The sequence below is a fragment of the Diceros bicornis genome, chromosome 23, assembly GCF_020826845.1.
Source record: "Diceros bicornis minor isolate mBicDic1 chromosome 23, mDicBic1.mat.cur, whole genome shotgun sequence".
NCBI classification, from domain to species: Eukaryota; Metazoa; Chordata; class Mammalia; order Perissodactyla; family Rhinocerotidae; genus Diceros; species Diceros bicornis.
In genome coordinates, this window is record NC_080762.1 from 37,912,783 (window position 1) to 37,932,995 (window position 20,213).

The 20,213-nt window shown below is 39.0% G+C and overlaps 1 protein-coding gene across 1 annotated transcript in view; it reads right to left on the bottom strand.

The window, feature by feature from the left end:
• The window catches only part of MANEA (mannosidase endo-alpha), a 54,105-nt gene extending 44,622 nt beyond the window's left edge, over window positions 1–9,483 (bottom strand). Inside the window, exon 1 of the mRNA XM_058566613.1 lies at window positions 9,380–9,483. The gene's annotated coding sequence lies outside the window, so the exon portion shown is untranslated. The remainder of the gene's footprint in view (window positions 1–9,379) is intronic.
• Window positions 9,484–20,213: the final 10,730 nt, after the last annotated feature.

Sequence of the window (20,213 nt, forward strand, 5' to 3'; positions counted from 1 at the left end):
TTGTCATTTCAGTTTTATTGCAGATGTTTGTTTGGTTTTACTATTTTAATGCTCTGTTTTTATGACTGCAGGAAGATTCAAACACTATACCACTGCTGTTGCTATCATCCCTGAACTCTCTTTTGCACTTTCCTAAAAATATCTTTAACAGTATCCCATGAGTTTTGCACTCCTGTATTTTCACGACCACTTAGTTCAAAATACATTCTAATTTCCATTATGATTTCTTCTTTTTTTTTTTTTGTAAGATTAGCCCTGAGGTAACACCCACCACCAATCCTCCTCTTTTTGCTAAGGAAGATTGGCCATGGGCTAACATTCATGCCCATCTTCCTCTACTTCGTATGGGACACCGCCACAGCATGGCTTGATGAGCAGTGTGTCAGGCCGCGCCTGAGATCTGAACCTGTGAACCCCGGGCCGCCGAAGTAGAGCTCATGAACTTCACCACGCCACCAGGCTGGCCCCTATGATTTCTTCTTTGATGACTTATTTACAAATGTATTATATTTGGGAGATTTTCTAGTTATCTTTTTGAGTTGATTTCTAGTGTGAATCCACTACAAACATCCCCTGTACGATTTCAGTCCTTTGAAATATGCTGAGACTTGCTTTAAGGTTCAACCTACGACCAATTTCATTAAGCGGCCCGTATGAAAGAATATATATTCTGCAGCTAGCGGTCACTGAGTTCGACATATGGGTATCAGAACAAACATGCTAATTGTGTTGTTTCTATTTTCCATATCCTCACTCGTCTTTCTTCTGCTCGTGTTAAAAATCCCCCACTATCATTGTGGCATGTCTATAAATATTTATGTTATATAATTTTAATTGATGTTGTTATGTGGAGACACATTTAGGACTGCTACATTTTCCCGAAGAAGTAAATCTGTTCTATAATGAAACGTTCTTTTCCTTCTCTACTGATGGGTTCTGACTTAAATTCTATTCTAATAGTAACACAGCTACAACAGATTTCATTTGGTTCATGTTGGCAGAGAGCGTCATTTTCATCATTTTATTGTCACCTTAAATGGTTATTTTTGAAATATGACATTGTTTTTATTATTGTTTTTAATCTGACAGTCTTTGTCCACTAATTGTAGTATTTAGTACATTTACAATTCTGCAAATAAGGATATTATAGCTTTAAATCTACTTCTTACCCTTGCTTTCCTTTTGGCCTCTATCTTACAAGCTCTATTTTCTCTCTCACCTTCTTTTTAATTGTTTCATTGTCCTTATTAGCTTGTTAATTATACATTCTCTTTGCTATTATTTTAATTATCTCAGAGATTATGGCATGCATTCTTACTTGTCAAAATCTAGCATGAATCAGAACTTTACTATTTCTCAAGCAATGAAGGCACACTTGCAAGACTTCAATTCCTTTATCACTGCCCTAACTTTTATACTCCTATTTTGGTGTATTTTATTCTTTACATCTATCTCAGACCCCAGCAGATATTCTATTTTTTGTGCGGTCAACGTTCATTACATTTACCCTTTCCTTTGCTCTTCACTTCTTCCTGCATCTCATTACTTCCATTCAAAATAACTTCCCTACAGTGAAGAAATAATTCCCTTTAATAGGGCCTATAGGGTTGGTCTGCTGCTGATCAACTCTTTCCACATTAGTTTGTTTGAAAATATCCTTATTTTGCCATCACTTTGACACCTAGGTATAGACTTCTATATTCTCAATTATTTTCTTTCAGCACCATCCATATCGTCTGCCTTTAACTGTTTTTGTTGAAAGCTCAACTATTGTTTTTTTCCTTGCTTCTTTAAGACTTGAAAGATAATACATTTTCTTTATTTCTGGCTACTTTTAATATTTTTCTCTTCATCTTTAGTTTTCAGCTTTTTTCCTATGGAATATATATGGAGTATTGTTTTCTTACTATTTATCCTGCTTTAGATTCAAAGTGCCTCTTCAATCTGTGGGTTGATATCTTTCCTTAGCTCTGTAAAATTCTCGACCATTATCTTTCAACTATTGCTTTTGCTCCATTATTGCTCTCTTGCTCTCTCATCTCTCATTTTGGAATACATTACACACGTTAGAATTTTATATCCCGTGTTTATTAAATATTTTTTTATTTCCCTCCTTTTGTCTCTCCATGCTTCAATCTGAATATTTACTTCTGAATTATCTTCCAGTTTCCTAATTCTCTTTAGCTGTGACTTATTATCAGTTATAATTTTAGTCTTGGAACTTCCATTTGACTCTTTTCAAAGACATCAATTCCCTACCAAAATTTTCTATCTTCTCACTTAATTCCTTGAACATTTTAATCCCATTTATTTAAAGTCCACCTCTAATAACATGAATTTGGATCTCAGGGATTCTGTTCCTATAGCCTGCTTTGGGGATTTCTTCTCTTAATATCTAGACAGTCACTATCTTTCTGTACTCTAGGTTATTTTTTTATCAAATGCCAGATATCGTGAGTGAAAATTTTTAGAGACAATGTGAGGCTCTATTATCTTTCTTCAGAGAAAGCTTATTTTTGCTTCTTGAAGACTGCTAGGATAGAGAAAGATTGCCTTAATCTAACCACAGATTGAAATCTTCAAAACTGGGTTTAAGTCCTTGTGGATATTTGGTCTATTTCTGATTCATTCCTACTCCCTTACACCCAAGAGTTCTGAAAACAAAGCCACAGGTATTTGTCAAGATCCCTCCTCTCTGATGGGCCTTGGAAGGCCTCTGAATTCCAATTTTGGTCCCCACAGAGCCATGAAACTGCTGAAAGCTCTGTTCATTTTCTCAGCTGCCACTTTCTACTTACGTCGTCAGCTTCTCTGCTGCTACTTTTCAATCAGGAATTTTAAACAACCCCCCTATTCCCTACCCCAATCTCCAAAGAATAATGCAAGTTGTAGGGCTCAGAATCATTCAAATGATTAAATAATCCCACCTAAATTCCCTTATAACCTGAGTGTAGCAAAAGGTTTATAACTAGGACTCAAAATACGGATGCACTAAAAGACAGATTAATTAATAATACTGTAATTAATTTAATAACAGTATAAACAAAGTAAAAGGAGAGCTGACAAACTGAGTGAAAATATTTGCAAGATCATCTACCTCACTCAAAATTATAAAAATGTAAATTAAAACTACACAAAGATATCATTTCTTATCTAGGAGACTGGCAAAAAATAAAAAGAATGAAAATATATCCTGCTGGCAAGACAGTGGGAAAACAAGCACTCCCATACACTGTTAGTGAATGTAAAGTGGTACCACCTTTTTCGGAATTTGGCAATATCTAACAAAATTATATGTCCATTTACCTTCTGACTCAGCAGTCCTACTTCATGGAATTTACCTTGAAAATACACAACCAATAGTAGTACATAAATTCATATACAGTGTTGTTTGTCATTTTAAAATATTAGAGTATTCTGCTGAAAAAATGAGAAAGATCTCTTTGAAATGACATAAAGTGATTTTCTGGATTGCCAATAAGAAAATATACATTTTCTAAAGTGATCAAAAAAAACACAGGAAGAATAAACAAGAATCTAACAGGGTTGATTATCTACAGGGGAGAAGGAGGATCAGGGTGGAAAACACGGGAGGATGAGAACGGGGTAGAAGTGTTGGGGAACGGAAGTGATTCTTCTCTGAGTACGCTTTTTTGTATAGTTTTGTCTTTTTGAGCCATGTTATATTCCACATACTCAAAACAAACAAACAAATATTAAATGTTAAACTCCGGTTAGTAACTTGGTTTTTGCAACGGTACAGATTAGCAATTCTTAAAATATGTACTATGTATTCTAAAAGTAAGCAAATCAACAATACATGCTGGAAAATGGGGCCCAGGTTTTTCAATGACAAAAAAGTGAGTTATAAATATAGAAAGTGGGAAGCTAAAATGAAACTTGTGCTGTCAGATTGTAACTGGCAGTATCAGTATGGATGTGTGGATTGTGACAGATCAATAAATAGGGCAGGGTGTACACATAAATGTGTTCACATTATTTCCCAGCTCTGTCCAGTGAGAGGGTCTGGAACCAAAGAAATACCTACAGCAATAGACACATCTGATGCCAAGATTTTGGTTTTAAACACCCTTCTCTACTTAAAAGAACCAGGTCCCTTTGAGAAACGTTGATTCCAATACTGTAGCTGGGAAAGTACAATATGACCCTGGAACATCTTGCCAGAAAGTAAGGAAGTACTCAAAGATGTAGGGGACATGTCCATAGGACACAGGAGCCAGCTTGAAGGGGCAACCACCGGCTAAATCCAGGACCATTTCAGCATCAAAACAGGGAATAAAAGTAATAAATTATAGGCATTAAAATAAAAATTCAGGAATCCATACTGATTTTAAAAATTCAAAAATAAATAAATGGAATAAAGAAGACTCTTTTTACATTACAATGCCAACTAATAAATTTAGCTGGAATAATGGAATTAGAATATCACTATTTGGCAACTACCATAATAATAACTGTATCAGGCAAGAATCATCAAGGGATATTAAATAAGGGAGCAAAAATTTGATGAGAAACAGGATATCCATATATTGGCAAAGTATCTCCCCAAAAGATACCTAAGGGAAACACAGTAACTTAACAGTGCAGAACCTAGCAGACACCACCTTAAACAAGTGATCGAAATTAACTTCATCAGTTAATTTTGGATAAGTAGATATAAGTCTCCTGAGAGGATGCCCTAAGAAGGACACAGAATCACTGCTGTGGTATTTCTGTCAAAATTTAATCTGGATCTAATCATGAGGAGACATCAGACAAAATGTTAGACACTCACACACACACGTATATATACACACACATATACCTACACATATATATGCATCCATATATACACATGTACACACATACATACACATTACATATAATATGTATGGATAATTTTATACAATGTAATATATAAACATGTGTGTGTGTGTGTATGCAGAATGATAAAGCAAATGTAGTACAATATTACCATTTGGTGAATCTGCAGGAAAAATATATAGGGATTGTTGAGTTGTTTGTACTATTTTTGAAGCTTTTCTCTAAGTCTAAAATTATTTGAAAATTAAGAAGAAACAAAAAAAGAATCCCACCAGCAAACTGGAGGACATGAGTTGTTAACCTAATACCTGCTTATTTCTGGGAAGGGCCAACTCATATAGTCCTTCAAGCTCTGCACTGCCTGAGTCCAGGGAGTACAATTCCTATGTATGGAATGTGGCAGCCCCGTTGACAGGAAAAAGGGATGATATAACCATTTTGGCCTGCCTCTGTGATTTGTCGTCCTGAAACTTCCAAGTTATTGAGATAAAAACAAATCCTTCCCTTTGGTTAAAGAAAGTGGGAATTTTGACAAGCATTAAAGTATAAAAAAAAATTATGGACATAATATGATCTCAGCTATGTTCAAGACACAAACAGAGGAAGGAAATACACTTGGACACGTATAATAATTACCTCTGGGTGAGAAAATACAGTGATCTTTTCTTACTCTGTCTTCTAAACTCAGAACATAACACTTCATAAGGAAGAAAAGTTTGGGGTAGGTATTTTATAAGAAAATAATCAATGTAACGAGTCAGAAAGAATGGGAGAAACAACTAAATTTAGAAATTAGTAAGACAACGATTTTTGAGAAGTTGACCAGCTGAGTGGTGAAATGCATGGAAGGGTGAGGATATATAATGGAAAGAATATTGATCTGGAAATCTGAAGATCCAAGTTCAAATCAGCAATGTTGACCCAGTTGTGCGACCCTGAGTAAGCCACTTTATCTCTTCTTAAAAAAGAACACATCATCATTTTGTTTTCTGACAAAGTTGTTCTGTGAATCATGCAAGATAATATATGTGAAAAAAATGTAAACGGGTAATGTTTTAATCAAATGGTAAATACTATTGGATTTAAATATAAATGAAAAGGGAAGAAATTTGGGAAACAAATAGTTCTGACACTTTTTTCTATTTGTTAGATTCATTTCTCAGATGTACACATGAACACAAAACACAAAATGTCCATTTATGGAAGCTGCGTTTTTTTTTCCCTCTTGCCTGTAAATTTAATTTCTTAAGCTGGTCCCTCTCTCTTTTCTTTTCACATTACTTATTTAATTCATTCACTTAAAATGTTTAATCACATCATTACAGACGACCCACTAGCTCTATGCGAACCTCCATATCTCAAGTAACAATAGGTCATCTCAACCTAAAGGCAGCAGATCGTTGTGATTAAAAGTACGGGCTCTGCAGTTCACATGTCTGAGTTCAAATGCCAGCTGGCCCATTTCTCAGCTATTTCACCTATACAAGTGACCTGATCTTTCCCTGCCTCTTTTCTCGTCTGTACAATGAGTTATTACCTCACTCATAAAATTTTTGTGAGAATGAAATAAGTTAATATTATAAAACTCTTAGAATCATTTCTGGCTCAGTTTAACACAATAAATATGAGCAATTATTTATGATGATGATGATGATTATTAAAGATGGGTGTCTGGCAAGCAATTAATAACCAACACAGTTTATTCTCTTTAAATGCCTATTCTCTATATGGCTCATTTTTTAAATATTACTCATCCTTCAAGACAAAGCTGAAATGTGGCCTCTTCTTCTTGATACCTCTCCTAATGATGCCAGAGTGAAAAGTACTCACTTGCTTATATATTCTACTGTTACAGCGTTACCTACTTTTTAACTTGGCATTTCTTTCATTATATATTGCATTACGTTATTTATTTACATGTATTTTGGCCAGTCTAGACTCTCCTTAAGGTCCAGAAATGGGGTCCTTATCTTTACACTCCAGTAGAGCCCAATATATCTTACACATAGTCAGTGACCACTAAGTGTTCAGCTTAAACAATTTAATTTCTGGCCCTTTTGTTTTTGACATTGGTACATATTTGCACAGTACATGTATAAAAAGATTCTACTGGCTATACATACACTTGACATGTTTATAGTCTATGCTGAACATATTATATATGAAGGATCATATATAGACATATCCAATAATTTTAAAAATCCATTCTAATAAAAATTATCATGTCCAACATAGCAAAACCACAATGACCCTTGAGATGTCTAATGGGTCTGATGGTCTCACAGGAAAGGAGCAGAAAAACTACTTATTTGGCTTCAACAAAGAAGTTTCAGAAGTCACCTGAGAGAAAAAAAATTACATGTTAATCGCAAATGTATAGGTTCCCAAAGCAGGAACCTACTCAGGGTATTGGCTATTGAAAATCTGGTATCTTCAAAGGGCAGTTTACATTACATAATAATACACAGAAGTTATACATAATAGGTTCTTTTGAAACTTTATGGTTTCTATTTTTGTGTTTTGTGCTTTTAATCTTTGAAATGCTAGCTTTTGACTTGAAAGTCTAGTGAGGTCTCAGAGATCCACAAGCAGTGTGATATCAATTATTTCAAAAAGTATTTGCTGTTATCCTGTTACTCAGAAAAGCCAAGATTTTACCTTTTAATTATGTATTGTTAACTTATGCAGACTTCAGGTGCTTTTTTCCTTTTTTAAGTCTTGTTATCTTCTAATTTTATTTTCTAAGAAGTCAGCAGAGACAAACATTAATACCAGAAGGCACATCTGGAACTTTCAAAGTCAGCTTCTGTACTAAGGCTTCCTTGCTCGGGTCAGTTTCAATATAAACACTTGTACCCTTTGGTTAACAGAGATTCAGTTAAGCACACTCTCATCCTTCCCTTTTAATCTTCACAACAACCTATCAGTAGAACTTCCTTTTTTTTTGTTTCTTTTTGGTGAGGAAGATTGGCCCTGAGCTAACATCTGTGCTCATCTTCCTCTATTTTGTATGTGGGACACCTGCCACAGCATGGCTTGATGAGCTGTTCATAAGTCCGAGTCCAGCCTTCCAACCTGCCAACCCCAGGGTGCCAAAGCACAAGGCACAAACCCTACCACGACGCCACCTGGCCAGCCCCTAGAACTTCTTTTTAACACCATTTTACAGATGACAAAACTGAGGTACAGGGCAGTTGGTAACTTTTCCCAAATCGCTGGGCTAGCAAATAGCTAAGTAACCTGCCTGAGGTTAAGCAACGGGCAAGGAGCAGAGCAAGTCTGGCTCTGGAATTCAAGCTATTCCATCTTCCTACAAGGTATTCGACAAATCAAGTTTAGAGAATACAACACTGTAATTTTTGTGACATAGATGAAAACTGCTGACATGTGGTCATGTTTTCATTTCTATTATGGGTTTAGAAAACAATGAACATCTGTTACCTACTCATAAATTGTAGCCCAAATTTAATCTGAATTAAACAGCTTATTTTCTGATCATATGCTTACTATTAATCACGTGACTAACAGCAACAGCTCGGGCAGTGCTTTATGCATAAAGCCTGAAAATCCACAAGATTCACTGCCCTCCAATATTTTTCGGGGTTTACATATAGCTTAATATGAAAGAAGTAACAGATTGTCATGAAAATGATTTGCAAACCATGTGACTTAATATTACCAATACTTAGATTTTATTTTGTATTTTCCTTTCAAACTACTGTCTAAATACTTTAACACAAACAACCCATTCCAGTCCCATTTGTCTTTTAAGTTTATACAATTAACATTATCCTCCCTTGTTGTTGTTTTTTTTAAGCACTTCCACATTTTCCCTTAAAACTTATCCGTAGGGTCCCGCAATAATAAAAGGAAAACAAACTATCATAACTGCCTGAATTTCAATGGGCTCCTTTGGAAAAGAGAGAGACTAGTCCAGCATAGTTGCATCCTGAGACTTAGCAAAAGAGAACATGTTTGGCACTGTCATCGTAGACTGTTAACAGGTGAAGGGAAAAACCATGTCCGCGGGGACCTCGCCATCCTCGCTCTCCTCTCCCGACCCAAACGCGCCGGGAGGCAGGAGACGGCGACCCGCCTGCTGCACCCCGGGACCCGCAGGGCTCGATCTTTCCTCCCTCCCCGTGGGCGCAAGGCCGAGCTGCAGCTTGGGACAAAAGGACAAGGCGCTGAAAGGCTTCCGTCCCTCCCGGAATTCTCAATCTGCTGGGGAGGGAAGGGAAAACCCTGGCGACAGGAGGCTCCGCTCCAAAGACGTGGCGGCGACGAGGCCGACAGGGTTAGGATAGAGCAGGGTAGAAGGCACTAAAACTAACCCAGACTACAACAAGGGGTAACAGCGGCAGTGCGGTGGCCCGACGCCCCGAGGCTCGCAGCGTGACGCCTCGCGCCGCCGGCCCGAGGGGCGCGGGGTCAAAGGCCGCGGGCAGGCGAGCGGCGAGCACATTGGCTGGCGGACGAGCGCGCAGGCGCCGGGGGTGGGCCCCGTGCCCGCCGCAGCTGCGACTGCGGAGTCCTGAGCCCTCCAGCTACTCACCAGGTTCTGGGAATCCGGCCACCGGCAGGGACGCAACCGCCGGAGCCGTTGAAGCTGGGAGGAGAGCGCGCGCCCGCGGCCTCCCGCCTGCGAGGCCAACCAGCCCCGCCTCCCAGGAGGCGCGCGCAGAGCGCTCCGGGAGCCCCGAGGGGCGGGGCGGGGCTCACTGAGGGGGCGGGCTCACTGAGGGGCGGGGCTCACTGAGGGGCGGGGCTCACTGAGGGGCGGGGCTCTGATTCCTGGCGCAAGCCTGTCTGGTCTGCGAGGGTCGCGAGGGGAGTGGCCGGAAGAGGGGAGAGCCTCCTGGGCGCCCTGTTCTGATGGAGAAAAGGGGCGGAGTAGAGTCGGGGTGGGGGACTCCCGTCGTCTTTCTCCAGCTAGAGATGACCCACCTCTCTCTTGGGCACTTGTCTCCTAAGGTTCCTCTGGGAAGCTCTAAATAATGGAGGACAGCTGTTTTTGATGTGAGGCGTTCAAAAGTTGCCTTGAACTCGAGTACACTGGTTGTTTTCAAACTTTTTAAATTGAGGAGCCGTTTTGCCTATTTTTAAAAATGAAACTTTACTTGGAAGCCCGAGGTAGACAGAGAAAGAGGACATTTTTAATTTGCAAATGTATGGTATAAAATCACATTTGTACTGGAACACTCGTAGAAATAATGGAGAGCAATAGGGCAGGAGTGAAGAACAAGAGCTTTTGAAATAGGGGTTACAGCTGAAGGTTTCTGTCTTACATCCGCTCTCAGAAGCCAAGACAGTTCTCCGTTTTGTTTGGTTATGTCGTAACAAGGAATCCTGACTCACAGTCTAGAACTTGCTGATGTGAACAGTTTTGTAAGGGCCTTCCTTAAAATCTCACTGGATTTTTTAAACAAAATTTAATTGAGAAGTATACATATCTGAATGTATCCCATATGTGCACATTTTAAAGGCTAATAATAAAAAGAATACCCAGGTACCCACTACAGAGCTGAAGATACGGAAAAATATCAGTATTTTTGAAGCCTTCTAGGAAGGCTTTTCCCAAAAGTATCTTTCCCTCCCAGCCAGAAATAACTTTTATGCTGAATTGTGCATTACCCATTTCCGTGCTTTTTTGATAATAGTTACATACGGTTCCCTAAAAATATAGTTATCCTGGTGTTGTATATTATATAATGAATCATATTGCATTTTTCCCTGTAACTTCTTTTTTCACTAAACATTCAGATTTTGAGATTGACCTATACACAGATCCATTTCACGTGGACTAGGCTGGCACATCATTATCCAGAACACTTCTATTGTTAGATTTTCAAATTTTTGCCTGGCCATAGCATGATTGCTCTATTAATTTGCATTTCCCCTCTTGCTAATGGGCTTGTACATTTTTATATATGCTTAGTGGCTATTCGGATTTCTGTGAAATGCCTGTTCTCAATTTTGGATCATTTTTTATTGGATTGTTTGCTTTTGAAAATTGATTTGTAGATAATCTTTATATATTTTTAAAGTTTAAATATTTCTTTCTTGTCAGTTATAGGTGCTGCAAATAGTTTCTCTCAATTGGTAGCTTGTCTTTTAACTTTTTATGTGTCTTTTGATGACCAAAAGCTGTATAGTTCAAGGTACTGCTAGTTGAATTTAACAATTTTTTTTTTTTGGTAAGGAAGATTAGCCCTGAGGTAACATGTGTAGCCAATCCTCCTCTTCTTGCTAAGGAAGATTGGCCCTGAGCTAACATCTGTCCCCATCTTCCTCTCCTTTATACGTGGGATGCCTGCCACTGCATGGCTTGATAAGTGGTATGCTGGTCCTCACCCAGGATCCGAACCCGCTAGCCCCGGGTCACTGAAGTGGAGCACACGAACTTAACCACTATGCCACTGGGCAAGCCCCATGAATTTAACTTTTTTTTTTTTTTTGAGGAAGATCAGCCCTGAGCCAACATCCATGCTAATCCTCCTCCTTTTGCTGAGGAAGACCGGCTCTGAGCCAACATCCATTGCCAATACTCCTCCTTTTTTTCCCCAAAGCTTCAGCAGATAGGTGTATGTCACAGTTGCACATCCTTCTAGTTGCTGTATGTGAGACGTGGCCTCAGCATGGCCGGAGAAGCACTGTGTCGGTGCGCGCCCAGGATCTGAACTCGGGCTGCCAGTAGCGGAGCACACACACTTAACTGCTAAGCCACGTGGCTGTCCCATCAATTTTTTTTTTTTTTTTTTTTTTTTTTTTGTGAGGAGATCAGCCCTGAGCTAACATCCGCCAATCCTCCTCTTTTTTTGCTGAGGAAGACGGCCCTGGGCTAACATCCGTGCCCATCTTCCTCCACTTTATATGGGACGCCGCCACAGCATGGCTTACCAAGCAGTGCGTCGGTGCGCGCCCGGGATCCGAACCAGCGAACCCCGGGCCGCCGCAGCGGAGCGCGCGCACTTAACCGCTTGCGCCACCGGGCCGGCCCCCTCCCATCAATTTTTTACATCATAATTTTGTGGGTTTTGCTTTCTTGTTTACAAGAGTCTTCCCAACCCGGGATCATAAGCTGTTCTCTTTTATTTTCTTCTAAAAGTTTTAAAGTTTAGTTATGAAATATTTTAGATCCAGAAGGGTACAGATAATAACATAATGACCACCTGCACTCAAGTCTATGTATTCAAACATTTTGCAAGCCCCTCTTTTTTATGATTTTTCTCTAAAATTGTCTTAGCTCTTGTTGGCTCCTTGTTCTTTCGTATAAACTTTATGTACCATGAGTCAGCCAAGATCCATGAAAAACCCTATTTGGATTTTGATTGGGATGGAATTGATTTATAGATTAATTTAGGGAAACTTGTCTTCTTATCCATGAACATGGTAGACTTATCCATTTATTCAGGTCTTTTGTGTTCTGTAATGCTTTGTAATTTATTAAAGTTTTGAACAACTTTCATTATACAGGCTCCTAGATTTTATTGCTAAAATTGAAAGTATCTTTCTTCAAATTACATTTTCTAATTGGTTATTAATGTTATATAAAAAGGGCATCAATTTTTGTATATTGGTCTCATATCCACAAAACTTTGCTGAATTTTTTTTGTTTGTATGTTTGCTTTTTTTCTTTGTTAACTCTCTGGATATTTTATATAAACATGTCATTTGTAAACAAGGATAATTCTTTCCTTCTTTTTCACTTATTTATTTTTCTTTTCTTGTGTATTAACAGGACTTTCAGTACAATGTTTAATGGAAGTAGTGATAGCTCCTTAACTCATCCCTGACTTTACTACAGTACTTCTAAAATTTTATCATGAACTATAATGTTTGCTATGGGTTTTTGGTAGATACTTTATCAGAATTATTAAGTCTTCTATTTCTACTTGCTAGATTTTTTTTTGTCATGAATGGCTGTTTAACTTTATCAAATATTATTTCTGCATTTTTTGAAATAATCATTGTTTCCTACTCTAATATGTTTATAGAGGTTATTATATTAATAGATATTCTGATGTTGAATGAGAGGGAAGGTGTTTCATTTTACAAATATATCAATGCATGACCACTTCTTAAAAACTGTTTGATTACTTTATGCCTGCCAGCGTAAATAAATCTGAGTAAACAGATTCTCATTACCTGACTTTTTCTGCCCATGTGATTCATTGCATAATAGTGTTTATAAATTGGATTGGGATTACAGCTAATCCCCCATCCTATAAATCTGACTGCTCTGTTGGTCCTTTGCTACTGGCAAGAAATGTTGAGACGGCATTGATAAGGACAATGTTGTCGTTGTTCTTTTTCTTCCCACATCACTTTTTTTCCTATGTTATTATTTTCCACATCCCTGGGAGGTATGGAAACAATGTGGTTTTTTTGTGTGTGTGAAGAAGATTAGCCCTGAGCTAACATCTGTTGCCAATCCTCCTCTTTTTGCTGAGGAAGATTGGCCCTGAGTTAACATCTGTGCCCATCTTCCTCTATTTTATGTGGGATGCCACCACAGCATGGCTTGATAAGCGGTGCGTAGGTCCGTGCCCAGGATCCGAACCTGTGAACCCCAGGCCACCAAATGAGAGCACACAAACTTCTACTACACCACTGGGCCAGCCCCAACAATGTTTTTTTGTAATGATCATGTATATAATTACATGCTAAATCTTGACATTTTTTCAAATATGAGATGGCTGTGATTTCTGCCAAGTCCAGTTTTCTATTTCTCATATATATTTTTAATTTTTTAAAATAGCTCCCTGAATTAAAGCAGTATAGGATATGGTAGATTTATAAGTACTGATTTGGACAGGTCTCCATGAAGAATTTAGTAAGTTGAGACAATATCTTCATTAATATTTACAGAATAAGTCCATTTATTTAAATATGTGTGTGTATATGTATATATGTCATATATATACGTATATGTATATGTTAAATATAAAATATTTGAAAGAATGTATACACAATTAAGTGTAGTGATCTAAGGGAAGGGGAATGAAAGATTTTCTTTTTTACTCCATCTCTGTGATGGGTTTTACTTGTTTATTTTTACTATCAGCATATATCTATGTTATTTTTTAATTTAAAAAAATAGCACTGGAGGAATATGTGATTAATCTAATAGATGGTTTCCTGAAAGGAAAAAATGAAAGCTGCACGTAAGTTGATTTTGTGTTGTAAATAGACATTTTAAATGTGCTGCATCAAGGGTAGTCATTGAGATCTCAAAGAAAAAAATGATCCAAAGGGAAGGATGGGAAAAAAATACAAATTTTGCTTATGAAATTCTTGTTGAGAACTATCCTAAAGCATTAAACTAATAGTGGCCTTTGATTCCTTCTTATTACCATTTATTATTATAATAGTCCCTACCCTACAGGGTCCTTGGGGTTGATCTTGTCTTTCTACTAGAAAAGCGGCACACATTTCTCTTTTGGCATTAGTAGAGATCCTTCTCCTTATTTCCCAGGCCTAGGCAGACTTTTATACCTACAGCCATCGTTTTCCCTATCTCCATTTCAGTGAGCCTCAGACACACACAAGATATATAGTGTGTGAGGAAGTATACCAGTTAGGATTAACTCTGGTTGCACAAACATAATACTCAAATAACAGTTGCATAAACAAGATAAAGCTTTGCTTCTCTTTTGTGTAAAAGGACCGTGGAGCTTATATGACTCCACCGTTATAATGGATCTAGACTCCTCTTTTATTTTATTTTACTTTTTTTTACTCCACCTTATTGCTGGCTTTCATCCTTGTTGCTGGCTTTCATCCTCCCTCTTGTCTTATGGTCAAAGACGGCCACTATGCTCTAGATATCTTGTCTGAATCCCAGTCATAAAGTAGAAGGAAGGTGGCGGCAGAGGATGTTGGAAAGGGCAAAGAAAGTTCCTCCAGCCACTTGTTAAAGGAGTTTTCTGGGAAGCACCACCCAACAATTTGTGCTTTCATGTGATTGAATGTAACTGAGTCACTTATCCATACTCAGCTGCAAGGGAGTCTTATAAATGTGGACTTTTACCTGGGCTCACCACCACCCCACATTAAGTCAGAGCTCTGTTACTAAAAAACAAGGGAAGAATGGATATGGATAGGCAATGAATAGAACTCACCTCAGCAGAGATTGGAGTAGAGAAAGAGAAGGAGATACACCTTACCAAGATAGTTGGGTCCAATGCAAGATCCTGGAATACTACTCACAACCTTGTAGCTTGGTTTCCCTATAGGGTGTCCTTTTGTTTAGGAAAGTAATAAAAGAGTGTAAAGGCCTGGCCATAGAATTGACATCGTCTTCCAACATTCCCATGCATCACTCTTCCAGTTTCCAATATAAATGGGGTGGGGGGGGGTTGAATGTAGGTCTTTAGGTTTTCAGAAGAGTAAAACAGAATCACTCAGTGGGTGTCTTCTCCCAGTGCCAGTTATAACTCATCAAGTTCCTTAATACCATTTTTTGGGAAGGGGACATCAGAGCATATCCTGGTCCTAAGACTAGGGGTAGTGGGTATTCTTTTGGTTAAACTATATTTGAGGTTGATAGTTAGTTAGGTACAAGGACCAGTGGAGTTTCAATAAAAAGTATATCACTAAAAGTACTCCTATAGTACCCCACTGATATGCTCTATCTGCCTGTTCATCTTTAAGAATAACAGATAGGTAGATGAAGAAATAAAGGGCCTTAAATTGTTCCCTCCAAACCTAGCATAGAAACTGACACCGCTAATATGAAATCAGGTGCCATGGTACCTCTGCCCCTCCACTATGTCCAGAGACTGGAATTCAGACAGATTAACTCCCTTACTGGAAGTTTGAGCCATTCTCTGGCTGCAGAGGTGGTACTCCATGTACTGGTAGTAATAGACCTGACCATAGCACATGTAGTGATTCTCTGCCCAAGTGCACCCCTGCTCTGCAGTGGCCAGCAGGGAGCCCAGGCCCCAGTTAGCTCTCTCTGGTAGACGTCTACTGAGGTCTATGTAGATACTGACTGGATTGTGCGGCCAGACTCTCTCCGAGTTCTTAGTTTAGAGAGGCTAGTGAGTGTTGATTCTACCTAGTGCTTGCCATTCTTGTTCACATTTTGTCAAACAGAGAAAATAATATTTTCATAAAATATTGAGGCAAATATCCTGCTTGCAGTGAACATGATGGGTCCTGTGACTCTGGCTATTTCTAGACTCTATGTGGTAAATCCTAGGGTTAAAGAGATCAATATCTTGACATACCTGTAACACATTGGTGGCACCCTAGATGAGAAGCTCTTCCTTACCTAATTAATTTCACTTCACCACAACACATCACCATATAAAGAGTCTTCAGGAAACTGGAGCTCCAGTAATTATGCTGATGGGATGGTAGAAGACCACAGTGTATGCCACTGTGGGTTAGGAAGCCACTCATCTGTGGCATCCATCTGTGAGTGAGGACTAGTTTTGGACAATCTCCTTATCAGTACTATATAAGTAAGCCCCTGTGAGTCTTCCATGGACTAGGGTTATTACTCAGCTCTGCATCTTGTAATTTTATCTTATAGCCTAGTGCATGTCTTTCTAGTTCTTTTCTTCTCTTGCAGTAATGGGGGATTTGGGAAAAAAAAGGTGAGTCATCAGTGTCCTTTTGGTCACTAGAGATAAATTTTGTTGTGTTCCGTTTCTGATTGGCGAGTGAGTTTACACAACTTTGAGCTTTAAACTTCCTATTCTATTTGATTACAGTGCCAAGAAGACTATCAGAATTGTAGCAACAGAATTTTAATCCAGGCCTGTGTATTCCAGGACGAAGGTCTTTCTGAGAGTCTAAGTTGATAAATTACTAGAGACAGCTGGGTCAAGCGATAACTAGCAGGGCAGACATTGGTGGCACCAGCCTTTCTGCTATCATATGTAGATTGTCCACTCCCCTCTTTTCTGTACTACATTATTTCACTGTAAACTCATACGTTTATAATTAACCATAACTAACATATAGGTATGTGGTCTTAAAATAGAGAATACTGCCTGCTCAGGACTCACACTCTCTTACTTTCATTCTTCTAGGATTAGATGATATTGGAAATATTACTTGAGAATTTCTATTTCTATCGATTTTTAAACTTGATAAATTGGTGGCAATAATTCGCTTTAGGGAGAGAGTTATCTAAATGGTCAGATTGAAAGATAAAATGAATTTGTATCCTGAAATCCCTTACTGCACCATGAATGACTAGTATCTCCTTGACAGCATGGATTTTGCCCTTTTTATATTTATATGCCAACAGCCAACAAAGGTTGTTGACATATAACAAGAATGCAACAGATAATTTATTTGGGGGATAAAAGAATAAAAGACTAGGAGGTTAGTAAGTCAAAATTATTTAACCCTACTTCCTGATACATACTGTTTACTCTGTCCTAGAATTGTCCTTACTGTCTGTCTTCCAACTATCTCATGTCTTTATTTCTCCCTGCAGTCCTAGAAGTTTCATTAGAGTCTCCTGGACACATCATGCCATTTTATACCTTTGTTCATCACTCCACTCACTGGAGATGTCTTCTCAGTTCCTGTCCATATCCTCTTCACTCATATTAGTCAGAGTTCTTTTTTGCAAGCAATAGAAACTGAACCTGGCTAACTAAAACACAAATAGGCTTTATGTGAAGGTTAAAGAGTAAAGTACAGCATGAAGGTGAAGACTAGTGCATTAGGCAACGGCAATGCATAGGAACCCGGGAAAGCGAGGCAATCGGGAACACAGCCTCATAAACAGTGCTGCCCTGAACTCTCAGTGTTGTTGACACCACTATGAATAATTTCTCAATTCTGCCTGCATTATTTGCCTCATTTCTTCAAGATTCAAATTTTTGTTTGCAATAATCTTCTTAGCTAAGCCTAGGGTATATGTCTGTACCTCCTTAGCTTCCTTGAAGTGGAAGTCAGTCCCTTTGGCTTCCTTAATGGGAAGTGGGGCACAAGACACACACCATGGTATTGCTCTAAAACCAGAAGGATATTTGGATTCTAAAGAGTCAAAAACAAACAAATGAACAAGCAAACAAATAAGCAAAATAAACCCCAAAACAAAAATTCAGTTATCCACTACTCTATGTTCAGTGTCCATGTCAAGTCTAACCTGTATAGCTCTTGTATTACATACTGATTTTTCCATTCTTTTCATCCCTATTACATTTATAGGCAAAAATTTGAAATGCAGAAATAATTTGTTAGTTAATTAAATTGTTCCCTTCTTTATATCATATCTTGCTTTATGAAGCTGTAACTAGGATATCTCTTGACACAGGTTGGGATGCAAAGAATTTAACTCCAAGGAATTCCCTTAATAAAACACCAAAGCTTCTGCCAGCTGATAGCAGCAGACAGTTCTGCAATCCAGACTCTTACCCAACCCCCTAATGCTCTAAGCCTTTCACCATATGTACCCAGAAATCCCGAGTACTTGCCAGCATCTTGACAGCAAAGAATCCAGTCTAACTCCATCCTACATAAATTCAGGAATTGTGGTGGAGGTCAAAGAAGAAGGTAGCCTTGGCAGGTCACGTGTCATACTCAGAGCTGTGTAAATTCTCTGGCCTTGTAGTGGCCACAGGGGCTGGAGTTCCCTCTTTACCCATTGGTAGAGGCTCTTCTAGGATTGACTCATACCCCGGGATTAAACTCAGTGTAGGTAATTCCCAACTGCTATGGTCTCAATGTTTGTGTCCCTGAAAATTCATATGTTGGAACCAAACCACCAAGGTGATGGTAATAGGAGGTAGGGACTTGGGGAAGTGATTAGGTCATGAGAGTGGAGCCCTCATGAATGGGATTAGTGCCCTTATAAAAGAGGCTTCAGAGAGCTCCCTCAGACCTTTCTGCTATTTAACGATAAAACCAGAAGTCTACAATCCGGAAGTCCCTCGCCGGACCCTGTTGGCACCCTAATCTTGGACTTACAGCCTCCAGAACTATGAGAAATAAATGTTTGATGTTTATAAGCCATCTGGTCTACGGTATTTTTGTATAGCAGCCCTGAATGAACTAAGACACCAACTGAAGAGGCCAAGTCCTTTTGACAAATCTCCTTTCATTCTCTGATTCAAGCATTTGCCCAGGTCATGGCACTCCTGAGTGATGGAGATGGGAAGGAGTTCCAGTGTCATTACCTTCCCATACAGAGGTGGCAGAATGTTCACCTCTGGTTGATTGGTGCTGCTAGCTGTGAATGCACCAATGACTGGGTATGGGCCATCTTTTCTGAGGAAGAGCCTGTTCCACTCACAGGCATGGTGGTAGTGAGACAGATGCATGCCTGTGGTTGAAAGCTGGGCCAGCAGGGAGATGCAGCACTTCTTGAGTGGGGGGACAACTCCACAGGTTGACACAAAGCCTCTCGGTTTTTTTGGGGGAAGAAAGTTTCGTGTGTTGTATCAAGCAGTGGTTTCATACCCTAATAAACCAAATCCCAAATGTTACACCACTTAAAGTCCAGGTTTTACAGAGTCATTTCCTAAGGCATTAGGGTTTGGGTTTCTTTCTTTCCAGGGTGTCTTAGGTTCCTTAACCAAATTGACCTAACCTTTCTTCTGCCATAACACCACCCTCTCCTGACATAAAAAAGGAGCAGTTTGCAAAGTCACTAAGAGAAAAAAAAGGCTTGTTATTTCCTAAGATAGATGAGCCCACTCTTCTTCTATTTATAGAAGAGAAACCACAAGTAATTCTCAACAGTATCTGCTGCAACGTGATTTTCTGTGCCTGTTTATTCTAAGAAGTAGCTGGCAATTTCTCTTGTTAAACGAGAAAAAGAAAAAACGTGCATTTATTCTCTGATAAAACATTCCTTTGTTAGAGAACCCAATTAAAAAGCAGGTCTGTGCCTTGTACATCTTTTCTACCTCCCGTAATGTCAAGTTCCATGAGCGCAAATACAGAGATGTCTGTTTCACTGCTGCATCTCCTACATCCAGCACATAGAAGGTGATTGTAGTAGGATGAATATTGGTCCCCAAAGATATCTAGGTCCTAAGCCCCTGAACCTGTGAATGTTACTTTATGTAGCAAAGGGGACTTTGCTGATGTGATTAAGGATCTTGAGATGAGGATTCCCTGGGTGGGCCCTAACCATCATCACAAGTGTCCTTATAAGAGGTAGACAGAGGGAGATTTGACAAAGACGACAATGTGACTGCTTACACAAAATGCTATGCTGCTGGCTTTGAGGATTGGGGAAGGGGCCACAAGTAAAGGAATGCAGCTCTAGAAGCTGGAGAAAGCAAGAAAACAGGTTCTCCTCTAAGCCTGCAAAGGGAGAGTGGCCATGCCAACACCTTGATTTCAGCCCAGTGAAATCAATTTTAGACTTCTGACTTACATAAGAAAATAAATGTATGTTTTTTAAGGTA